The following is a 6,000-nucleotide window of genomic DNA, read 5'->3' on the forward strand; positions in this document are numbered from 1 at the left end:
CAGGAGGGTTTACCCTGTGTCCTAACAGTTTGGGGCTCGGGTCCGTGATTTGAACTGGTTTAGACAGATTTGAATAGATTTGGGGGTACAAAAATCTCAGCAGATTTAAACACCTGCAGGTTAGTGTCCTAGATCTTTAAATAAAACATAGGTGAGACAATTTGTTTAATTTCGGTGACTTGTGGTTGGTTAAATTGAAAGTGAGAGAAATGGCTCTTAAAATTGCTGAAGAGGTTCTGGGATTTGAAGATGTTTCTCAGATTTGCCACGCAAGTTTAGAAGGAAAGAAAAAGGACATACTTTTAGAATTAGCAAATAAGTTAGACTTGGATTGAACCAAGGACAAAAGTAAAGCTGAAATTGTTAAGGGAATTTCTCAAATACTTAGATGTGTCAGAGAAACAGACAAGGGCAGTAGAGGGAGAAAAACTTAAATTACAATTGACGAAAATGGAGTTAGAAGATAAACAAAGAGAGCGAGAAAAAAAGAGAAAGAGAGACGAGTAGAGTAGAGAAAGGGAGAAAGAAAGAGAGAGAGAAGGGTGAGAAAGAGAGAATCTAAACTTGAGAATTTGCGACTTAGTCAGCAAAGTCAAGTTAACAAGATGGAGATTAAAAGAGAAGGTAGTGATACATATAAATAGGTCAAACCTCTGCCACATTTTGACAAGAAAGATGTTGAAGCCTTCTTTATTTCATTTGAAAAGTTGTCTCGGCAGCTGGAGTGGTCCGAGGATTTATGGGTGATGCTAGTTCTGACTAAACTGGTAGTGAGAGCTAGTGGGGTATTTGCCACACTGTCAGGTGAGGGGACAGGAGATTATGAAGAGGTTAAACAGGCCATTTGAAGTGCTTATGAATTGGTACCAGAAGCATATAGACAGCGGTTCAGAAACATAAAGGAGGAACCGGGTCAGTCTTATGTTGAGTCTGAAAGAATTAAACATAGTCATTTTGATCGATGGGTACATGCTTTGAAGATAAGTAGGACATTTGAGGCTCTAAGAGAGATTATTCTGCTGGAGGAGTTTAAAAACTCACTTCCAGAGATGGTAACAATTCACATGGAGGAACAGAAAGTTCAGGAAGTGAGAAGGGCAGCAGGATTAGCAGATGAGTACATGTTGGTACATAAGACAAGCTTCCGGCCAGAATTTTGTCCTGGGAGGGATAGAAGTTGGGAGAAGGGGAGATCCTACGCTACGAAACCAAGAGTAGAGAGCACTGGTAAGAGTTTACCACAGGATAAAAAAGAAGCCCAAGAGGGTGGGCAGGAGGTGAAAGGCCTCAGGTGTTTCCACTTCGGTAAAGTGGGACATATAAAGTCACAGTGCTGGTCATTAAAGAAAGGCATTGTGGGAAAAGATGTGGTAAAAGAAGCCAGTGGCAACTCAATACTGGGGAAGTTAGAGTAGGAATGATTGACAGAATGTCAGTTCCAGGAATTCAGTTTGTTCTTGGGAATGACTTGGCAGGATCCAAGGTGGGAGTGACATCACTTGTTGTGGAGAAGCCCATGGAAGACCAAGAGACTGAGGACTGAAAACAGAAATATCCTGGTATTTTCCCAGACTGTGTGGTAATTAGATCCCACTATCATAAGTCACAGCACGAAGCGAAAAGGAATAGAGAAAGATGAAGGAGTTGAGGTTCAGTTAGCAAATACCCTGTTGGCGTAATGGTACAGGAAAAACCTGAACAGCCAGAGGGTAAGACAGAAGTTTTTAGTCCTGAAGCAACAGCAAGACAAGATGATAAAGGATATATATGTGGATGCGTACTCTGAAAAGGAGGCAGAGAACATTCCAGAGGGTTATTATCTGAAAGATAGAAGACGGAAGTGGAGACCATGGCAGGTTAATGCAGAGGAGAAATGAGCCGGAGTGCACCAGATTGTGTTGCCGGTAGCACACAGACAGGAAGTGTTACATGTGGCACATGAAGTACCTGTAGGAGGTCACCTGTGGGTACGAAAGACTCAGGCTAAGGTACCAAAACATTTTTATTGGCCTGGAATGCACAAGGATATGGTTAACTTTTGCCGTTTGTGTCATACATTCCAAATGGTGGGTAAGCCACAGGCGGTAATAATACCAACCCCTTTGTTGTCGATTCCAGCATTTGAAGAACCTTTCACACGGTTTATAACTGATTGTGTAGGTCCCCTCCCGAGAACTAAAACTGGGAACCCGTACTTGTTAACCACGAATTGAATCCACGCTGCTGGGTTTCATTTTGCATTGCACCAGTTGTTCAACCAACTGAGCTAACCATGAAGAACTGTCTTCTCCCCTCATCCGACATGTAGTGACCATCAAGTTAAATCACCATCTGTCATCTCTCTCTCTCTCTCTGTGGTACGGTAAGAATATGCTGGCAAAAAAGACAATTTTTTTTCCAAGGAGAAAACTGAGATACAGGCCAATAGAGTAAACGGGATTGAGGTTCATAAGGAGGAGGTGTTAGCAATTCTGGAAAGACAAGTCCCCTGGACCAGATGGGATTTATCTTTAGATTATCTAGGTAGCTAGGGAGGAGATTGCAGAGTCTTTGACTTTGATCTTTATGTCATCATTGTCTACAGGAATAGCGCCAGAATTCTGGAGGACAGCAAATGTTGTTCCCTTCTTCAAGAAGGGGAGTAGAGACAGCCCTGGTAAATATAGACCAGTGAGCCTTACTTTGGTTGTGGGTAAAGTGTTGGAAAGAATTATAAGAGATAGGATTTATAATCATCGAGATAAGGAATAAGTTGATTAGGGATAGTCAACACAGTTTCGTGAAAGGTAGGTCATTCCTCACAAACCTTATTGAGTTCTTTGAGAAGGTGACCAAACAGGTGGATAAGGGTGAAGCAGTTGATGTGGTGTATATAGATATCAGTGAAGTGTTTAATATGGTTCCCCATGGTAAGCTGTTGCAGAAAATATGAAGGCATGGGATTGAGGGTGATTTAATAATTTGGATCAGAAATTGGCTAGCTGAAAGAAGACAGAAGGTGGTGGTTGATGGGAGATATTTATTCTGGAGTTCAGTTACTAGTGGTGTACTTGAAAATCAGTTTTGGCTATTGCAGTTTGTCATTTTTATAAATGACCTGGATGAGGGTGTAGAAGGATGGGTATGTACATTTGTGGATGACACTAAAGTTGGTGCAGTTGTGGACAATGCGGAAGGATGTTGCAGATTACAGAGGGACATAGATAAGCTGCAGAGCTGGGCTGAGAGGTGGCAAATGGAGTTTAATGCACAAAAGTGTGAGGTGATGCACTTTGAAAGGAGTAACAGGAATAAAGAGTACTGGGCTAATGAAAATACTATTGGTAGTGTGGATGAGCAGAGAGATCTTGGTGTCCATGTGCACAGATTCCTGGAAGTTGCCACCCAGGTTGAGAGGGTTGTTAAGAAAGCACATGGTGTGTTAGCTTTTATTGGTAGAGGGATTAAGTTTCAGAGCCATGAGGTCAAGCTGGAGCTGCACTTGGAGTATTGCGTACAGTTCTGGTCACTGCATTATAGGAAGGATGTGGAAGCTTTGGAAAGGGTTCAGAGGAGATTTACTAGGATGTTGCCTGGTATGGAGGGAAAGTCTTATGAGGAAAGGCTAAGGTACTGCAGGCTGTTTTTGTTAGAGAGAAGAAGGTTAAGAGGTGACTTACTGGAGACATACAGGATGATCAGAGGGTTAGATGGGGTGGACAGGGAGAGCCTTTTTCCTTGGATGGTGATGATTAGCGCAAGGCGACATAGCTTTAAATTGACGGGTGATAGATGTATGTTATATGTCAGAGGTAGGTTCTTTACTCAGAGAGTAGTAGGGGCATGGAATATACTGCCTGCAACAGTAGTAGATTCATCAACATTAAGGGCATTTAAATGGTCATTGGATAGGTATATGGATGATTGTCATCGTCGAGGGTATCCCGCAAGGTTGAGGATGATGGTCTTCATTCCGTTGATCTGTTAATGGGCTCTCAGGTGGCTTATGAGTTCAATCTTGGTTCTAAAAGTTCTTCCACATTCAGGACAAGTAGTTCCAGATGGTAGATCGGCTTTTGGTTGTTGCTGCCTCGCTTTCCATTTTCTGCTCTTTCCTCCTCGTTCTGCCGATCTGTCGGCTTCGGAAGTTGCTGTTCCTTCTCGGATGATGGTTTCTCAGAGTTTCCTGTCCTCGGTATTGGTTTCCCAATTGCTGATGTTGATGTTACATTTCTTCATGTTGGCTTTTAAAACATCTTTGAATCTCTTCTGTTGCCCGCCTCTTTTACGTTTGCTTTCCTGAAGCTGGGAGTGGAAGATTTGTTTCAACAGATGTTCATCTTTCATCCAAACAACATGACCGCTCCATTTTAGTTGGTTCTTGATGATTTAGGCTTCAGTGCTTGGTGTTTCTTTCAGCACGTTGATTGTGGTTCTTCGATTGTCTCAGCTGATATTCAAGGTGTTTCGAACGCAGCATTGACGGAACTTTTCAAGTGCCTTCAGATGTTGTCGGTTTGTTGTCCAAGTTTTTGTTGCATACAGGAAGGTATCTCTCCGGATGTCAAAGTCATGAAAGACTCATTTTGGAGACGTCCAAAAGCTGTTCCAGTGCTTTTAAGATGATGTTGGATCTCATCATTCAGGTCAATGTTGGAGGAGAGGTAACATCAAAGATATGGCAATTGGTCCATATTTTCCAGGGTTGTTTCGCCAAGTTGAATTGATGGTTCTATCCGATTTGTCTCAGTTGGTGACAGTTGGTAGATGATCTGAGTCGTCTTAGAATTGATGGTAAGTCCAAGTTTCGTGTATGCACAGTTGAAGTCAGTCAGAATCTGTTGTAGATGATTTTCAGAGAGAGCTGTAACACTGTTATCACCTGCGTATTGGAACTCAATGAGGGGACTCATAGATGTCTTGTTTTTGGACTTACGCTGGGCAAGATTGAAAAAGTCTACCATCTGTTCTGTAGACCATTTTGATTCCTGGGGGTAGGTCATCCTTGATGATGTGGATGATTGTCATCGTAAAAATGGTGAACAAAAGTTGGGGCAATCAGGCTTCCCTGTTTTACTTCTGACCTGACTCAAAAAGGCTCACAGTCACTGTTTGCTGACCATTGCAGAGGAGTCTCAGGATTAGAGTGTACTTGTCATGGCATCCATAGGTGGATAGGACATCCCAAGGGAGTTAGTGAGGACTGCAGATGCTGGAGGTCAGAGTTGAGAGTGTGGTGCTGGAAAAGCACAGTAGGTCAGGCAGCATTCCAGGAGCAGGAGAATCAATGTTTTGGGCATAAGCCCTTCATCAGGAATGAGGCTTGTGGGCTGTGGGGAGCTGAGAGATAAATGGGAGTGGGGTGGGGCTGGGGGACGGTAGCTGAGAATCTGATAGGTAGATGAAGGTGGATAGTTAGATGAAACTCCTATAGGAGTTCCCTTGATACTGAGTCAAAGGCTTTGGTGAGGTCAGTGAATGCCATATACAAAGGTTGAAGTTGTTCACGACATTTTTCTTGTAGTTGTCGCATAGTGAAGATCATGTTGATTTTCCCACATGATGATCTAAAACCAGCTTGTGTCTCCGGGAGGATCTTCTCGGCTAAAAGGCTTGAGCCGTTGGTTAATGATGCCGGTGAGGATCTTTCCTGCTGTTGCTAACAGGATTTACATATGAAAGAACTGGGATTTACATATGAAAGAACTGAAACCAACATGCCATTCTCAAAGATGAGAGACTTAACAAACAAGCCAGGTCTTTCTCAACATGTAATTTCAGTTACATCACACTGTAGACTTTTACTATAAATTCTGTGTCCTCCGATCTTATTCTCCGCAACCACCTGATGAAGGAGCAGCGCTCCAAAAACTAGTGCTTTCAAATAAACAAGTTGGACTATAATCTGGTGTTGTGTGATTTTTAACTTTGTACACCCCAGTCCAAAACCATTCAGATCGATCACCTTTCCTTTTGTAGATGGTAAAGATTGCTGAGTCTCTAAAGTCTGCTAGTACATCT

This window comes from Hemiscyllium ocellatum, chromosome 16 (assembly GCF_020745735.1).
Source record: "Hemiscyllium ocellatum isolate sHemOce1 chromosome 16, sHemOce1.pat.X.cur, whole genome shotgun sequence".
NCBI classification, from domain to species: domain Eukaryota; kingdom Metazoa; phylum Chordata; class Chondrichthyes; order Orectolobiformes; family Hemiscylliidae; genus Hemiscyllium; species Hemiscyllium ocellatum.